The sequence below is a fragment of the Podarcis liolepis genome, assembly GCF_965112155.1.
Source record: "Podarcis liolepis genome assembly, chromosome: 1".
Classification (NCBI taxonomy): domain Eukaryota; kingdom Metazoa; phylum Chordata; class Lepidosauria; order Squamata; family Lacertidae; genus Podarcis; species Podarcis liolepis.
The window spans coordinates 95,328,626-95,346,671 of record NC_139554.1 but is presented as its reverse complement, the minus strand read 5'-3'; the positions used below and the strand labels follow the sequence as shown (position 1 = coordinate 95,346,671).

General features: G+C 40.9%; 1 protein-coding gene across 1 annotated transcript in view; it reads left to right on the top strand.

Moving 5' to 3' along the window:
* The window catches only part of DPP10 (dipeptidyl peptidase like 10), a 559,151-nt gene that overhangs the window by 34,438 nt on the left and 506,667 nt on the right, over window positions 1–18,046 (top strand). The window lies entirely within an intron of this gene.

Genomic DNA, 18,046 nt, shown 5'->3' with positions numbered 1-18,046 from the left:
TTCATTAAAAATAACGTCAGGATGCGGTAACATTAAAAAAAAGCCATAAGTTATAGTCAGCAAATGAAACTTTTAAGGGTGGAATTCAACATTGTGCTATGAATTGGGCATTTCAGTTTGACAGTTAGAACAACCCCCCTTCTCCTCTCCTCATGTGCTGTTTTTTTTTTTGGAGGGGGTGGTTCCCGAACCTCCCTGAGCCAATTTCAGGGTATGCAGGGAGAGGAGACGAAAAGAAAGCTCCATTTTTCAAATCATTGCACAGGTTGTTAGGTACAGGTTGTTAGGCACAGGTTAGGACTTGTGCCCTAAGAGTTGGTGTATTTGCAGCTAGTTCTTGCAATGCAGCCAATCTCTTCTTGCGAGAAGTTGGCAGATCTATTGCCTAAGCCTAGCCAAACCATTCATTTTGCTATACTATTGACACAACTCAATGTGACATGCACAGGATGTGTTGGGCAAAGTAAGCAGGAAAAAACATGCACATAACCACGTACTTATCATGATGAATTCCAACAATCGATAATGTTGGATTTCTTAGCATTAACAAAGTGATTAATAGCAATGGATAAGAGCTTTGCTGTTGCCAATGTCTTAGAATATTTGTTACTAATAAACTCGGCACGGTCATTTCCTAAATCCTGGGTCATTTTTCTGTGTTCATGAGTTGTTCAGTAATCCTCTGTTTTTTAATTTTATTTTTGCAGTTGACACCAAGCTTGGCTCAAGAGTTAATCCCACCCTGAGACAGCCAGATGGGGTCAGGGAGGCTCCTCTGCTTTCATTGTGAGAGAAAGTAACAAGCAGATAAAACAAGGTTACTTATACCTGGCACAAGTAAACAATAGCAATATGCATGTGGAAAGAAAATCAAATTGAATCCTGCTGCTCTAGGTGTCTTCACCAAAGCAGAGTGGGTAGGCGAGATATAGGTAAAGGTAAAGGTACCCCTGCCCATACGGGCCAGTCTTGACAGACTCTAGGGTTGTGCGCTCATCTCACTCTAGAGGCCGGGAGCCAGCGCTGTCCGCAGACACTTCCGGGTCACGTGGCCAGCGTGACAAGCTGCATCTGGCGAGCCAGCGCAGCACACGGAAACGCCGTTTACCTTCCCGCTAGAAAGCGGTCCCTATTTATCTACTTGCACCCGGGGGTGCTTTCGAACTGCTAGGTTGGCAGGCGCTGGGACCGAACGATGGGAGCGCACCCCGCCGCGGGGATTCGAACTGCTGACCATGCGATCGGCAAGTCCTAGGCGCTGAGGTTTTACCCACAGCGCCACCCGCGTCCCACTAGGCGAGATATACCTGGCCTTAAATAAATTCAGAGTCACACGCCCTGGTACTGACTGGGCGACTTGTTTTGCAGGGCTGGGAGCCACCAGTATACAGAAAACCCACCACTTGCCTCAGTCACCTTGGATGGGTGACTCCACTCTGGTTCCAAGGATCACACTAGTCAGTACTCTTTGCCTCCACACTTAATTGTATGAGAAGAAAGCCACTAGGGCAGCCCAGAGCAGAGGTAGGCAATGTGATGCTCTCCAGATGTTGTTTGACTACAACTCCCCTGACCCCTGACTATTGATCATGCTGACTGGGGCTGATGGAAATCACATCTCAAAACATCTGGAGGGCACCACCTATTGCAGCCATTGGTCCAGAGCATTGGGGCCAATTAGGACATCAAAGTGCTAAAGTTCATGCATTTCCATGCTGCTCTCAAGAAGAGCACAAAAGTTGTGCCCTTCTCATTATTTCTTTCACAATATTTATATAGCACGTGGTTGTAATAAACCCTCAATGCGGTTTACAAAAAGAGAGAGCCCTTCTTTAGGTGAGCCTCCCTTTACCCCTCCAGTACATTAGGATACCCTTCATTGTTCTTTCGTGCCTTTTCCCTCCCATTCATCCTGCACAGAAACTCCAGTTTTTCCTGCTTAGGATACAGTGCCACTTCAACCATCTGTCAGTGCAGGGTAGGTCAATAATAATAATAATAATAATAATAATAATAAGAAGAAGAAGAAGAAGAAGAAGAAGAAGAAGATCTCCCCACCTTTTCAACCAATTGGGGAGCATAGCAAAACCTTTTTTTAAAAAATTGGCCTATATGTGTCAGCTGCCTCATTCAACCCTGTTAGAAGGCCAGATGTCATGGCACCAAAGCAGAAGCCCTGGAAGAAGAGTAGCTCTTTAAAATAGCACCCACACCAGCATCCCATTGGCGGTGGCAGATTCCTCCAGCAGATACCCTAGCCTCTATCCAAAGGATGAGGGAAAAGCTGCTTCTCTCTCTTTCATCCTTCTCCTCACAGGGTAAGCTACAGAGTGCAGCACTTGCGTACATTTTGTTTCTCTGACATGGAAAAACACTAATATTTACTGGACAGAATCTTTCCGCCTTTAGTTTGGATACTGGCCATGTTGCAGGCACTGTTTCTACTTGTGCTAGATTTATTCTCAAGAAAACAGCTTCCAAATATTAATTGGCAGGATCTTGTACTGTAGAGCAGTCTGGGTTTGCTTCTGACATGTTGTGCATGATCTCTTTCAATAAATATACACCAGACAGAGCTTATGCAATTGACACAAAATCTTGTGGCAGTCTCCCATTTAGAACTTCACTGTAGATTATTTTTGCACTGTAATTATGATCCGCTTTCTTCACAATCCAGGCATATATTTCATAACCCTTTTCCCACCTCAACTGTCAGAAAGATTTTTCATTTTTTTGAAATAAAAAAGCCCATTGAAATAAAAAACTGCCTCCATCCCTCAAACTCTTTTCCTGCAAAAGTTAGTTCAGGCACTGGGATCTGCTCTATACCTTCCACTGTGAAGACCGATGCAAATCATTCAAATTCTCTGCAATCTCCTTGTCCCTAATTAGCACACTTTTTACTCCTTTGTCATCCAAGAGTCGTACACCCTCCCTAGAATGTCTCCTGCTACAAATGTATTTAAATAACTTTCTGTTGTTGGCAGTGCTATTTTTCTAGAAAAAGGTGCTGGAACTCTGTTATAATGGCATTGGTATCCACCTGAGAGGTGCCGGAACTGAGTTCTGCTGAGTTCCAGCTGAAAAAGAAGCACTGGTTGTTGGTCTTAATGTTTTTAGTATTGCTTACTCTCTGCTTGCACTTTTGTGTGTTCTCTCCATTTGCATGAAGGAAGCATTCTTGCCTCTAATACCATGTTTTACTCTGCTTGTAAGCATATCAGCATCCTTTCAACTCTTGTGGTACCTTTCCTGATCTGTGCTATACACTCCAATCGAACTTCTAATATTGTGATTTTAAACAACTCCCTGGCAGTTTTGACCATTCTAACTTTGCCTTTCAACTTCCTTTTTGCCATTCCTGTCATTTTAAAGTCAAATGTGACCGTGCTGGATTTTCTTGACTATTGGCTGTTTACATGTATGTTTAGTTCAATAGTGCTCCCAGTTGGCTCAACAACATTTATATCTCACAGTAGGTGCTTAGTTCAGGGTCGCTTCCCCTCTGCTTCGTCCTATGATCAACTGTTCCAAGGTGCAGCCATTTAGAGTATCTAGAAATTTTACATCTTTGTCATGACTGGAACATATGTAGCCAGTCTATGTGAGGATAGTTGAAGTGACCCATGACTACAACCAGTGCTTTTTTTTCTTAAAAAATGTTAAGGGGTACTCTTATTTTCCTGCTCATATTGAAATACTGCCCCTCAATGAGGCCAAACTTAGATTCACAAAATGTTAGGAGTATGCATATCCCTGAGTCCCCCCAGAAAAAAAGCACTGACTACAACATTTCCTCTTTTGGATGCTACTTTTGGACCTTGATTTCATTCCTCACCTCAAGATCTCCCTGAGCATTTTGATCAAAGGGATGAGAACACATCCCCAGAACGAAACTATTAGTAGGGCCCGGTATCACCACCCAACATGTCTACCCCTTGGGGATGTCTACCCCTTGGGGATTTCTAGTTGACTGCCCAATGGCCTCTTGTAGGTGGTGTACAGAGTGACACCACCTACAGTACATCTTCCCTATAATGAATATACAGAGATACCTAGCTGTTTACCACTTGTTCTCTGCATTCCACCAGACATTCAGGTCCCAAGTTAGAGGTTTCCTACTCTTGCTTTCAGTGGATAGTCTATATATCCATCTCCCTCAGACACCTTGTTCTTACTAATTCACTCACTTTATGGTGAAGAGGCAATCTTCTTAGCTGTTTTGCAATGGTACAAAGATGTTTCCTTGGTCCTTTCTTGCCCCTTAACAAAATATGTCAGCAATATCTATAGGTGTTTGTGCACAACTTTGGCACTACTGGTTTAATGAAATGCATGAATTCAACAATCCCCAAACCACCCAGTAATTGCAAGAAGAGAGAGTACACATGGATAATGATTGTATAAAGTATTGAATGGGGAGTTGGAAGGGTAAATTATGAAGGGCTCAATAGGATGCAGGTACATGCATACTTTAGATCAAGAGAGCTCTTAAGACCCGTGTCTTACAATCCTTCAGACCACTTTTTAAGTGGTTAGGTGGCAAACTTTTAATAATAATAATAATAATAATAATAATAATAATAATAATAATAATAATAATTTATACCCCGCCCATCTGGCTGGGCTTCTCCAGCCACTCTGGGCGGCTTCCAACAAAATATTAAAATAACGTAATGCATCAAACATTAAAAGCTCCCCTAAACAGGGATTTCCTTGTTGATGCACAAAATCGACAAAAAAATTGTAAGTTGACTACCCAGATATATGAGCTACTTCTTGTGCTATTTTTCCAAGTGCATGTTCAGAAATACATGGGGTACATGTATTTTGTAAGTTGAGAAATGTTTGGTTTAACGTTGCCCTGGAAACAAGGTGATCAAATGCATACCATTAAGTTAAAATTACAGTTCCTGATCTTCATAATGGATTTGTAGTATGCAAAACTGGTATTAAAAAGTAATGTGTGTATTGGCCTTAAGGCAGGGGCCAACATCAGTATCAAGGCAGTATATGTATCTACCAGAAATTACGGCTTTTAAAAACAAAACAACAACCACAACTCTGCACCAAAACCTACTTCTGACCATTATTTTGAAAAGTAGCTTGCCATGTGATTCTGAAGGAGGGTGTGCTGTGCCTTTCTCTGGATCATGGACAGAGGTTTTAAAACCTGTGGCTTTTAATCTGGTAGAAAGCAACATCTCAGAGGTTGAATCCATATGACTTATCTTTGAAGTTAAGTGATAACTTTCTGTACTGGACTTACACTGGTACCTCGGGTTAAGTACTTAATTCGTTCCGGAGGTCAGTTCTTAACCTGAAACTGTTCTTAACCTGAAGCACCACTTTAGCTAATGGGGCCTCCTGCTGCCGCTGCGCAGCCGCTGCACGATTTCTGTTCTCATCCTGAAGCAAAGTTCTTAACCATTGAGCCATTTGACTCAAGCATTCACCCACATTGTGAAGAGTAGTGTAGCACTATCCTATTTCTCTGATTGAGTGCAGATTTGTAGTATGATTCTCTTCTCTCCATGTGGTTGCATCCTTGAGATGAATGGTGCCACATGTGGCTTACATTGCCCATATCACCCCCAGAGAAAGCTATTTGGCTTCTGCTTTACTCAGCCAGGGCCTGCTATAGTCTACATTTATTCCCCTGCAGAACACACAGTGTTTACAAGTTTTAACTGATGGAATGTATTAAAATTAAAGTTGTTTTCCCTTCTGTTTTTGATAGATGGAAAACCTGTTTGGCCTAATAAATTGTACGTCTTGTGATTATACAACACCCCAAGCTCTCAATATGGGACTTGTGGTGCATTTGAATAATAAATGAATGCATATGCTATTTCCCTTGACATTCTTGTCTTGCTTTTTTTTCTGTTGCAGGTAGCTACATGCTAAATTGATCCTCCTTACTTCCTTTTCTTGCAAATTCTCTCATTAAATTAAATAGTCTGAAAGGAGCACCCATTAAACATTCATTCCTTATTAACTAAGTGGTCTAAAATGGAGGCCTCTGAATGCTTCCATAATTAATTGTGTAAAGCTGGAAACCAAGTTAACAGGGAGCAAAACAGTATTATTTGGAAACATTCTACAATTAACTGGAAAGCTATTTACTGAGGACCGCAGAAGCGGAAATATTTTTCCTATTCTGCAAAGGCCATTAAAAGAAAGCCCCAGAGGTGGAAAAAGTATTCCAGGTTCCCCCTGCCCCTTAAAAAAGCAAACAAAGCCTAAACTTTGGATGTGCCCATTTTGGTTAGCTCATTTTCGGAAGCAATATCATAAGGGGACTGTAAATAAAGTATCTGTTGTAGGCTTGGCTTAGGCAACTGAAGATGGGGTTAAATATCTATTATATTTAATTAACATATATATATATATATATATATATATATATATATATATATATACACACACACACATAACAATAATATAATAATATAAAATGTTGCAATTTCTTTTGCACTCAGCCTTCACCTCATGGTTTTAAATCAGGAATTTTGCAGTGGTATAACACTGCCCTGCCTCCAGTTTGGACTTAATGACTGATTTCACAGTATGGGAAAACCATCAGGGTTCACATACACACAACAGTGGAGCAATACATGAAATGTGTGCTTTTTTAAAAAAACCATTTGTACAATTTCCTACACTTGGCGGATTGTAAAAATTCCTAAACTTGGGGGAAATTAAGGAAAATCTGTAGTAGATACATAAATTTAATATTGTATATTGTTGGGCTGGGTGACATAGCTGTCAATTTTTCTCTTTTATTGGGAGGAATCCTATTCGGAATAAGGGAATTTCCCTTAAGAAAAGGAAAACGTTGACAGCTATGGTGGGTGAAGGCATTAAGGAAAAAACAATTCATGGCAATGAGAGAAAGAAAAAAGCACCATGGAGGCTTCAATCCTATACACCAGAGCTTTTCCAAACTGTGTGTCATGACATGTTCGTGTTTTGGCTGCAGTGGGGTTGGAAAGAGTTAGTTTAACCTCCGGTTTTCTAGTAAAACTGAATTACTGTGTCACACAATTATGCAAAACTGAATTACTGTGTTGCCAGCTTGAAAAGTTTGGAAAGCTCTGCTATACACATTGCAGCCATAGCTCTGAAGCAAAGTCTTATTGAACTCAGTGGACCTTATGTCTGAGTTACAGAACTTACAGAATTGCAATGTAACAATTCAGAATTATTCAGCAGCAGCCAGAGCACTGTTCTGGGCCACCACCATCAGCCTCCACCAACGGGGAAATTACATATATAAAGCCCTATCCCCACACTTTTCTGTTGACACTTCCATAAATAACAGGGGCCTTGAGAGATATGTATACCGTAACTGATAGGGAGCAGCACGATTGAAGTGTGACAGGAACACAGCTTGGATGGAAGGATTTTCTCTAAAGTCATTATACTTACAGAGTAATGTATCTAAAATTTGCCATCCTATGAGAATGCAGGATGGTCACTGTTTATAGAAGCTGGGCTCTCTTCTCTGGGCACTGCAGATAGTTTTTCCTCATGCAGCAAGTTCTGTAATGCTGTGTGTCAAATACGCTTAGCAAAGTGCAGCCCATCTGCTGAGCACATGGCTAGAAATGAGCCAGCTTGCTCTGAATGGAACCACCAGCATATAGACACGTCTGTAAAAACTCTGACCTCCGAGACAGAGACTATATGCCAATATTGGCATGAGAAATAGCCATTTTATAATTAATTGATTGATTAATGTGAAAAACATTTAGCTTGCTTTTGAGCTAAAAAAGTTCTCAGACACAGCTACAGTCTAGTCAGGGAGATTTCTCAACTTCTGAGGTTGTTTGAGGGGAATTTGTTTGATTAAGGTATTTTCTCTAATGTGCATTTCCTTTCTGTACTTAATAGAAGGGTAGGAGCCAAGAAGGCTGGGCTGACATCCACTTATTTTGACCAATTTTGATGAAATTTTGGGAAACAGAAAATATTATTAACATTTTTTAAAAATGCTACTTTTAGGAGCAGAAGAAGTGGTCTTGTATCAAGTCAGATCATTGGTCCACCAAGTTCAGTATTGTCTATATCAACTGGCAGTGACTTTCCCCGGTTTCAGGCAGGGAATATTCCCAGCAGTAACTGGAAAAAGCCACCAGTGAGGTGCTGCTGGGTTCTGTCCAGGACCCATTGTTGTTCAATGACTTTATAAATGATGTGGATGAAGGAATTGAGGGGATGTTCATAAAAATTGCAGATGACACTAAATTGGAAAGAGTAGGTATTGCAGAACCAGAATTCAAGATGGCCTTAACAGATTGGAGAACTGGGCCAGAACAAAATGAATTTCAGCAGGGACAAATGTCAGGTTCTACACTTAGCTGCTCAAATATATGATGGGGGACACTGATGTGTGATGGCTCTATTTGATGATGAAGCCATCAAGCAATAGAACATGCATCTGTGAACCAACCCTGTGTGCCACCTGATCATTATCACACTATTCAATAAAATAAAAAGGAAGTTGCCAAATGAACTGAATGCATTTTTCAGTTTTAGTTAGACATTTCCTATGCATTATTTTTTCTGTGGGTAAGCCTAATTTAACTCAATAGGACTTGCATGTAAGCACACTGCCAAAGTAGCATTCACAACCTCAAGGCAAACTTGTATGCATTTCAACTCTAATTTGGAAAAATGACGTTAGGCCAAGGTGGGGTTAGGTAGGGATGAAGTCCACAGGATATGGATTTGGAAGACACATATATTCAGCGTTAATAATGTTCAAAGGAAATACATGCAAAGTAGATTTCATGCCTCTTTCAGCTTGGCGCTTTTAGGCTCAGAGCATAAATTGACTGCTGGTGGTGAAAGCATGTCGTTCTGGATTTTTTTTCTGTGGTTAAGTACTTTTTTATTGACATTAGCCGCTCTTCAGCTGATTCTGCAAACTGGGTATATAGTTCTGCAAAAGTCTCAAATTGCATACATAAAAGTAGTTATGGAAGCTGTTACTGATAGTGGCAGGATGCTGCTGAGGAGTCCAAATACTGGTTGAAAATGGCCAGAACTTTACTGAGAACTTTACCATGGTATTGTACCTGTTTGCTGTTCCAGGGTCAGGAGAGAAAGGGGGAGTCATGTTCAGCTCATGGAAGTCCTTTATACACAGTTGGTTATCATTCTTTACGTAGCCAGCAGAATGCTCTGAATTAAAAGTAATACTTGATCAATTTGCTTTTTGATTTTGAAGTGGCACAAACTGCAGGTGCTTTTCAGGTTCACTGTGGAACCAAGATATGCTAGGAGTAAAAAAAAAGTCTGTTGAATTCCTCAAGGTCTCATTACAGCCAGGTTAGGATGACCAGCTTGACTAAGAAATGAAACTTTGTTTTTCATTGAAAGTTAAGTTGACAACACTCATATGGCTATCTGAACAGTTAAACAGCCCCAACTATCTTGTGTTAAAATGCCAAAGAACTGTGTTGGAAATTGCAATTCACATGAATTGTGGTTTAGCTGACATTTATTGTTTCAGTGAATAACCATATTTTGTCATATTTTTCTTCCCACGAACTTCCATAGAGATTCTTCGTTAAGGTTGCTGAATTAACATATTCTTGTTGTTTTGGTTTTATTTTGCTTTAGGAATGCTAATAATTACATTCCACTTGCATTTAATTGGGCATTTGGGTTTTAAAGCTAGAGATGGTTTCAATTTGGGGTGGGGAAGTGTTTGCTGTGGCTTTGATTTAAGGTTTTTCATTCTGCTTTTTGAATACTAGTAGGAGGGCAAGGAAGACAGCTTGAACACTTAGAAAATGAGCTTCTGTGGTGTAATTTATCTTGGTCACTGAAACAGAGAGCTTTTGAAAACCTACCTAAGCAGTCTTCAGTTGTTTTGAGTGGTATTTTAGCCACCTAGTTTGCTGAATCATGTTTGTTGAAATGGTCACGTTAGTAAGTCTGGTTTGTAGCCAGGATGCAGAAGAGCTATAACAATATGGCACTGGTAAGCCAGCCTTGATGTTGACTGACACCATCAAACACCAATATGTTAAGGTGTACATTTGTGTGTGGCTGGCAAAACCTACAAATCTGAAGCAACAGCCAGTGTTAATGTAAGTGAAAACTCTGCAGCCATTGGGGTAAATAAACCCACAAGTTTGGTTGAATCACACTTTCCTTGGGTGTGAAGTGTTTGCATAGGTTTATATTGCTAGAGTACTAGAGTACAAGATGAGACGCTTGCAGGAGGTACATGATTACAAATCCACCCATGTTAGCAAATAAAATAGCAATACAGTAATGCTTACATTTGTGTGGTGCTTTTGTAGTGTTCTTTGCACTTATAAGGGAGTAACTGGAAAAAAATATGTCCTTGGAGGACTTTTAGTTTAGAAAAAGCTGCATAGTGGGGTGGTGGTGGTAGATGTGCATAAATTTATGTATGCTGGGAACTTGGTATAATCTATTAAATATGAATTATGTAAAGATTCAGAACAGAAGAAAGGAAGTACTTTTCCACAGAGATATTGCCCAGGAGCAGCCAATATGGTAGGGCAGTACCATGGCACCACCTTCCCAGCAGCGGCATTGTGCCACTTACCAACACTGTGCAGGCACAGGGAAGAATGGTGGTGTGGTCAGGAATGGGTGGGGGGCACTGGTAGAGGCAATCCAGTGCTCTTGCCTGTATGTCCACATTACTATCACAACCTCAGCATCACATAGCCCTTATTTTGCACCATCACAATAAGCAGTGATGGCACTGTTGTTATGTGTCACTGTTCCACTACATTGTCTAGTCCTGGTGATGCCACTATTAGGCTGCATTCCTAACTCAGTTTGCCTGGGAGCAAGCCCCATTGAATTCAATAGGATGTATAGTTAGGCTTGCACAAATTCAAGGAGGATAAGACCACCAGTGGCAATGAATTATGATTACAATAAGTTACACCCAGACTCAGAGACAGCATTTTGTAAGGGGGAGGGGCAGGGGGGCAGAAAACAGGAAAAAATGATTTCACTCTTCCTTTTCTTGTGGGGCACCTGAAGGCATCTGGCTGATCACTGTAGGAAAGATGGTACAGTGGTACCTCGGGTTACATACGCTTCAGGTTACAGACTACGCTAACCCAGAAATAGTACCTCGGGTTAAGAAATTTGCTTCAGGATGGGAACAGAAATTGTGCTCTGGTGGCACGGCAGCAGCGGGAGGCTCCATTAGCTAAAGTGGTGCTTCAGGAACAGTTTCAGGTTAAGAACGGACCTCCGGAACGAATTAAGTACTTAACCCGAGTTACCACTGTACTGGATCCAGGAGGACTCTTCTAATTCATACATTGGTGTGATAAACCTTATTGACTTGCAAGGTAGTAATTCCATATTTCATCCATTTTACAGATGAAGAGTTAATTATGTCAGTGTTATTTCCTGTGTCATGTGAAGTTCCTCCTAGTTCCTACATAGATCTTTTAAAACTGATATCCAATTCCATTGCAATGCTTTTGGCAGGAAGAGGAAATATTAATATTATCATACTCAAGTGTGGTGCAGTTCAACTTTCTATTTTTGCAACATTTTAGATCCTGTTGACCATTATTACTACCTTTTTTTTTTTTGCTAGTTTTCCAAGCACATTTCTCTTTTTCATATCTTCTCATTCATCTCATTCCTACTGAACTGACAATGAGCTCAGTTGATTGTCTACAGTCTCTGGCTGCCAATTCATAGCACCTTAACTTGAATGTCCTGAAATGTAAATCCACTTTCTTCCAACAGAGCCAAGGGAATTACAAGCCACTTCCTGAATTGTACCTTTCTGTTGTGTCTCAGTGCTCTTTAGCTTGCCTTGTTATATATGCCTATAATGTCTAATCCAATTAAAATTATATTTCTGCCAAAAGAAAACTTCAGTTAGCACTGGGGGTTGCTGCAGGTGACAAATCCTGCAGGTTTCATTTTCACATTCTGTCTACTGTTTTGTCTGTCAACAAGCTGCAGTCTTTTTTTCTGGAGTCACCGAGATACATGTCCAGTACAATGTATATTGTATTCAGAAGTTAGTGACACTGAGTTTTCTGGGACTGTAGATTTGGCTTTCCCTATTTTCCAATCTTAAATTCAGATCTCTATATTTCTTCAGCATTTTTTTTAAAGCTCCTTGTGAAAATTAATTAGCATCTTAGTGCAAATTTCTCCCAGTAAACACAATTTTTAATGCAGTTTTAACTAATATAAGCATTTTTGCAGTTTTCCCCTAATATTTTGAACTTTTGTATCCCCCTCCCACATGAATATATTCGTTTTAATACACATCCCCCCCTAACATGTGAATTTTTGCATGCATTGTCTGATTAGAGAACTGTAGCACAAAATGTGAAGATGTGTGAATTTCAAAGGATAGCTATGTTTTGGTTTGTGTATTGGTTTGGAAAGTGTGAATTAGGTAAAATTCCATTAAAATGCAAACAAAATCAAATTTCTGCCCCATCCTTAACTGGAACTCACTCCCAAATCAGTTGTTTATTGATTGATGACATCAACAGCAATCCAAGGGCATGTTTGTAATGTTTTGCCATATGGTCATCTTCCTGTTTTTCTCTGTAGGGAGACAAGATGCATTTGTGTAGAAGGCTACATCTTTCCAATCTTACATGACACGATAGACCAGACAAAATTCCCCTTTCTATACAAGTATGAAAAGTAAACTACAGTGGTACCTCGCAAGACGAATGCCTCGCAAGACGAAAAACGCGCAAGACGAAAGAGTTTTCCATTTTTTGAGTCGTTCCGCAATACGAATTTCCCTATGGGCTTGCTTCGCAAGACGAAACGTCTTGCGAGTTCTTGCGGGTTTGTTTCCTTTTTCTTAAAGCCCCTAAGCCGCTAATAGCTGCTAAGCCGCTAATAGCCGTGCTTCGCAAGACGAAAAAACCGCAAGACGAAGAGACTCGCGGAACGGATTAATTTCATCTTGCGAGGCACCACTGTAGTTCTGTCTTCCTTTGTTTTGGGTCTGTGTGTCTACCCCTCTCCTTCAAACAAAATCGAAAGAAATGAAAATGCCATTGAATCTACTGCTTTGACTCACCTAAATTTGGGACACTGCCTATTTATGAGTCCCCAACCCACCAATTGAAAACCAGTGAAGAAAACAGGTCTGTGGAAGGACAAACAATTATATTTACTTGTAAAGTAGTGAGATTTTATAATCCTTCCCCCACCTGCCACCCAGGCTTTTCCCATCAGATTGACTTTCATTTCCCAGCAACATAAACGGTAAATTTGGAATATAAGGCTGAGGTGGTGTGTTTGCGTCTGGATCCCAAATACACTGCTTATGTTTTCTATATATATTTCAAGGGAATACCCTCTTCCCATGCTAACTATAAATACCTGCCATTTCCCCCCTCCCTGTTTGTACGAACATATATCAGAAGGTGTTGACCTGAAATAAAAAATACAACCCACCAGCAAATATTGAAAAAAATGTATTGTAACGTCAAAGTGGTTGTGGAAAACTCCCAGATAAACTGTTTTATTACATTGGCAGACCAAGGGAACATTTCTCCAGAAGTGACTGTAAATATCTGTTTCACTAAAAGCAGAAGAGAAAGAAAGAATCCTGGTTGTATGACCAGCATCCATTAGCAGGTTTCACATTTGTTTTTATTTTTAGGACCACTGGTGAAGACCATTTGAATTAGAATTGGCTAGAGTTGAGTAATATTTCCAGCTTCAGGACATTTACTCCTGTTCCATCTAGCTTGTGGGGTTCCTAACAGCTCTGCAGCTCTGCAAAAGGTTTTCTGGATTTTGTTTGTATGCGTTTCTTAGGAAGAAAAAGGGATTCCCCCCTCCATTAGTTAAATTGGATAATTTAACTAACAAGTTATACTCCCTTAACAAAACATTGTAGCGTATCCTGGATGTGACTATGTTACATAACAACCTAAGAAGAAGTCTGTTGCATCAGGCGATGCATAGGCCCATCTGGCTTGACATTCTGTTCACACAGTGACCAGCCAGGTGCCTTTAGGAAATCCACAAGCAGGACCTGAATGCAATAGCACCCTTCACATTTGGGATTTCTAGCTGCTGGAAATCCCATCAATCAGTCAGTCATGTTATTTGTATGCTGCCTTTCCAAATTTAAAACCATTTGCTGGAATAGTTACTGGAAAATTGGGGCAGCATAATGAGTTGGGTTGGTACTATGATGGGCCTCTACATGCAGCCCTCAACAAAAGATGTAAAATAAATTAACCCTAGTTTTAGTTAATATGTTTGATCCCAAGTTATCTAACACACTTCCCACTTCTGTTGATTCTCTTCTCCAGTTGCAGCCTCCCATGTCCCATTCCATGACATTCTGGAGAGCACCTTCAAGAGTTAGTTTTATTCAGGCTTTGAGGGTGATGGGGGCTGAAGCGTGAAGGTGGCAATGGGAAAGTACCCTTGCATAAGGCTAACTCCCCTGGAAATTCTCTGGACATAACCCAGTGTTTGTTTTTAATTAGGCAGCATTTGTATGTTAATATGAACTTGGATATAGGAGGTCTGTTTGTGCTGCACCCTCTGCCATTGTGGTTGCTGATAATGTTTAAAGGCGGAATGGGACACCTGTGGTCCTCCAGATGTTGCTCAGTGAGAACTTCTATCATTCCTGAACATTGTCCACATTGATAGGGCTGATGGAAAGTGGGGCCTAACCACAGCTAGAGCACCACAAGTTCTCCATGCCTGATACCTCCTCCCAATTATCTACCCCACTCTTTATACAAAATCTTCCTTTTTGGGGTCCTGATGCCCTCTTAACAGTCCTTAATGCTGTCTTGATCAATTTTGTTAGAAAGGTTGGAGAGATTTCTTCTGTGCTAGTTGAGCCCTTCTCTAACTGGCAGTGGAATGGTGCATGTCTTAAAGGTCCAGAGGTATTGCCTTTCTCAAGGGCCCAATGTTTCTGTCAAAAAGGCAAACTTCATCTTATAATTTTGTAGTTAATCCAAGTTCCTCTGCTGCCTCAGTAGACACTCGAAACTGTCATGGGCTGAGGGTTATACAAACACACTGCCAGAGAAAATCTCTGTCATATAGAACAATGCACACAGGGCTGTAGTCCTTGGTCAGCAAACACTCGCAGCTGAGGTTGGCAAATGGGAGCAAGTGACCTGCCTTGAATCTATCGCCAGGGTCCCTTATGTGTAGGGAATGGATGTGACATTCTATGATCATCTTCAAGACAAGCTTGTGCAGTTCTCTCAGGGCTGAAGGAGAAGGGGAGCGAACAACCTGAGGCCCAAGGAAAGGGTTATGGAAAAGGCCAGCATCACACCTTGAGAGCTTTTGGAAAGTTGCATTGTTTTGCTCAGCATTCCCCCACTTACCTTGTAAGGAACATGTGGAAATCAGGAAGGAGGAGAGGAGAAATGACCAAAAATTTCTACACATTATTTCTCTCTTTCTGCCCCACCTGTTTTTTCCATTCATTTTATGGTGGATAAGGAATGCTGCCATGCTACTTAATAATGTGTTGGTCCCATTGTCACCCCATTAGTTAAATTTAGCTGTTCGAAGAAGTATAGAAAGCTATAAACAGAATGACCTCTTTTGTAATTTTTATATTTTGGCCATTCGCGATAGCCTGGAAATGTAGGAGTGCCTTAAATATTGGTAGCAGCTCATCTCTTACATGAAATTTGGTTCATTGTTTTGGATTCTTTTCCACTATGAATGTTCTGTTGCAATGGGTTGAAGAGGCCAACAATGTGCTGTATGACACAAAACATGCAGAAGTTAGATTTGTTCAGGTGCTGCAATCCCCCACATGAGTACCACCATGTGTGTAGGAGCACAGATGTGTGTGCTAAGCTGTATCTCATCTCCATCACCCTCTATGAGTTGGAGAATCAACCTCTGAAGCAGAGTGTCTCCTGTGCTGTCAGAAGGGCATTCAGAACCATGCTGATAGTCTCCATAAATACCAGCGGCTCCTCCCACTTCAGACAATCAACTTGTGGAGGACAATATGACCAGGGTGGAGTTTCAGGCATTCACGCCTGCTCTCCCCCCTCAATGCTACTCACCTGGGGAATTATAACACCTGAATAGAGCTATAAAGAAGAATCTAACTATAGGTGATTGGTGTAAATAAGGGTTTGCTGAAATTAAAATAACCTCAAGTGCTTAGATAATGGCGTAGCTTCATGATGCCCTAGTGTTTATGAAACACAATTACTAAAAAGCTTAATGTGGAAATGCATAATGTGAGAAAACCTTAGAATTGTACTGAGTACCATGAATATTTTCTGATCAAAGCATCAAACACTTAGTGAGATGTGTGGGTGACAGTATATCTTTTAGTGAGGAAGGATCTAAACCATTTCTCTTTCTCCCCCACCCCACTTAATTCTTCTAGTGGGTCAGAGTGCTACATTATTTCCCTCCCCTCAATATTGGTTGAAGTTAAACATCATGAAGCCAATTCTAAGCAACTGGCTCAAATTTATTTTGCTTTTCTTACAAACATAATCTAGTGTATGATCCTATTTATCTATGTGTTTGTTTTTTAAAAAATAGTAGTCATCTGTTTGGGAGCCACAAGGAAAAGACAAATTAAGAAATTTTACTGAGCTGACACTTTTAAAAAGTACTGTGTTTCCCTGTAGCCACATGTACAAGCAGTCCATCAAATCACAAGGTCATTTGTTTGATAGATAAAAGGCAGGATAACTTAACAGACAGACAAAATAAATGGTCTCTGCATGCTCTTTGTTGTGTTATGGAGAGCTCAGATAAGTGTCATTTTTATAAATCGCTCTTACACCCACTCACACCACTTACCACTGAGACATTCGCCAAGCAGTTTACAAAATAACATATAAAATATTATATTTTAATTTATTTATTCAATTTCTATCCTGCCTTCTGTATCCTGCCTTCTGGTGATCTGCCAAGTGTGTGTGTATGTGTGGTAGCCTGTCTTTAACATATCCATTGGGAATAATCTTATTTGTTGTCTTACATATATCCATGGCATGTAAAACTTCACTCCTTTTGCTCTTCTCTTGTGGCATGCTGTCATCTTAGTACTTGTATACTATGGTCTTCTGTTTTTTGCATGTCACTGTATTTGGGTTATGGAGTATACTGCTCCACTGGTAATAGGGGAGGCTAGATGATGGTCACTTCCATTGCCACTTCTTGTGAGGTACTCCATGATGTGATATGAGCAGAACCAACCTTAAGAACTTTGTGAGTGTTTTAATTTTTTCTTAATTAACACACCTCAACTTTTTTTAAAAAATTATAATTTGGCCTTCCTATTTCCTACTTTACCCTCACATGATTAGAACTGTGAGTCTAGATCTGAAGGAATGTAAAGTGGAAACAATGCCATTTTCTTTTGCCCCCCCCCCCATGTAGGGATGCGGGTGGCGCTGTGGGTAAAACCTCAGCGCCTAGGACTTGCCGATCGCATGGTCGGCAGTTCGAATCCCCGCGGCGGGGTGCACTCCCGTTGCTCGGTCCCAGCGCCTGCCAACCTAGCAGTTCGAAAGCACCCACGGGTGCAAGTAGATAAATAGGTACCACTTTATAGCGGGAAGGTAAATGGCGTTTCCGTGTGCTGCTCTGGTGCTGGTTCGGCGGAGCAGCTTCGTCACGCTGGCCACGTGACCCGGAAGTGTCTGCGGACAGCGCTGGCTCCCGGCCTCTAGAGTGAGATGAGCGCACATCCCTAGAGTCTGTCAAGACTGGCCCGTACGGGCAGGGGTACCTTTACCTTTACTTTATGTAGGATCAAAACTTGTCCACCCCCCACCCCCCAATTTCTAACGCTAGTCAAGATTCTGAGGTTTTGCTCTTTGCCATTGGACGGGGTTACCAATCACTCAGAAATCTGCCTTGCACTTGTTCATAAAAGCTTATTGCTACCCCTTCTAATTAGAATATGATCAGTTGATATCAGTAGTTGCTAGTGTTTAGTAAGTCCATGGTCCAGCTCACAGAGCGTATAAGAAGCAATAAAAGGAAAAAATACTGCCTGAGAGCATTTTGT